Source organism: Vespula pensylvanica, chromosome 5 (genome assembly GCF_014466175.1).
Source record: "Vespula pensylvanica isolate Volc-1 chromosome 5, ASM1446617v1, whole genome shotgun sequence".
Classification (NCBI taxonomy): Eukaryota; Metazoa; Arthropoda; class Insecta; order Hymenoptera; family Vespidae; genus Vespula; species Vespula pensylvanica.
The window spans coordinates 3,993,594-3,995,224 of NC_057689.1; positions in this window are offsets into that span (position 1 = coordinate 3,993,594).

Below are 1,631 nucleotides of genomic sequence, written 5' to 3' on the forward strand. Positions count from 1 at the left end.
TATCCCCACTTCGCATTTAAGTCTAAAATCAATTAAATGTTGTGTATCTGAAATAAATTTCGTTAATACTTCCACGGATGGCATCCGTGAAAATTTCTATGTTCCCTCGCCGAAGTTCAAACCACAACTGAACTAGTATCTGTAAAAGTCGGTCAAAGGCAAGACTTTGTTGTCGTTTCTGGAAACCGAGTATCCCCACTTCGCATTTAAGTCTAAAATCAATTAAATGTTGTATATCTGAAATAACTGTTCGTTAATACTTGCACGGATGGCATCCGCGAATATTTCTAAGTCTACTCGTGGAGATAGATTTTCAAATTCCCCCGAAAATGCGAAATCGAAGTCTGAAACAAAAGAAATAGTATAGAATTACGAAAATATGACTAATTTAATATTGTATTTGCGTAAACTCTTCGTTAATACTCGCTCGAGTGACTACCTGCAAAAATTTTCAAGTTCCCTCACCGAAGTCCGAAGCACAACTGAACTAGGAATTATAAAGGTCGGTCAAATACCCGACATTTTTGTCGATTCACGATGAAAATTATCCCCATTGTACAATTTAATTCTAAAATAAAATAATTTTCTGTTATTGAATAAACATTGAAATATGCAGCCACTTTCCCCGTATTACTTACGTTTTATAATTATAAATTTTATAATTTACGAAGAAATTTACTTGTGATCACTCTATGCTCTTCTATTAATTAATTACAACCTCGGCACCTTTCGTCCTCGGCATGATTGAGTGATCGGAGGAACTTAAAAAATTAACTTACTACTTAAGAAGTTCTGCTATGGCTCCAAAACACTGGATCGCGATTTAGGTCGAAATTGAGAATGGATGATTTGTAGTTGGTTGAAAATGAGGTAGATCGACATCGAAATTGGTCGAGATCCTCTTCACTGATGCACTGACTCTAATTCGCGGTAGTTATTCATTAACGAACGGACACTGAATTTATTTCGTGAAACTCTACTATCTTTTTTAAGTACAGTCTGTGCGACTGTTAAAAAATCAAAAAACTACGCGAACAAACACTGACTAACGACTGCATTGCGCGCAGTTTATGTAAAAGCACTTACCATTTAAATCGCGAAACGCGAAGGAACAAACACTGCTTCTACTTCGCGATATTTTTATTTTAGCGATACAAACACTCGATTACTTCATTGCTACGTGTGCGACGGCAACGAAGTTCTGAAACATAAAAATAAAAACAAAATAATCGGTATCACTGTTATAATAAAACAGTATATAAATCATTCAACGAATATGTAATAGAGAAATATATTTACTTTAACTCTTCGTTATTATTTCTAAGGAAAATATTCTCTGAGAATTTCTACGTTTACTCGTCGGAATTCAAAATCGAAATATTGCAATAGCTATCGAACTCGATCAGAGGTTCGATTATGTTGACGTCACACATAGTCAAAGACCTCCTGTTCAAAATTTAAATCTAAAATAATATAAATTGCATAAAGTATCAATGAAATATGTGATATAGAAATATACTTGCTTTACTCTTCGTTATTACTTGCAAGAAAGGCATCCTGTGAGAACTTTCATGTTTACTCCTCGAAATACAAAACGAAACTAAACCAGTGACTGTCAAAGTCAATCAAAG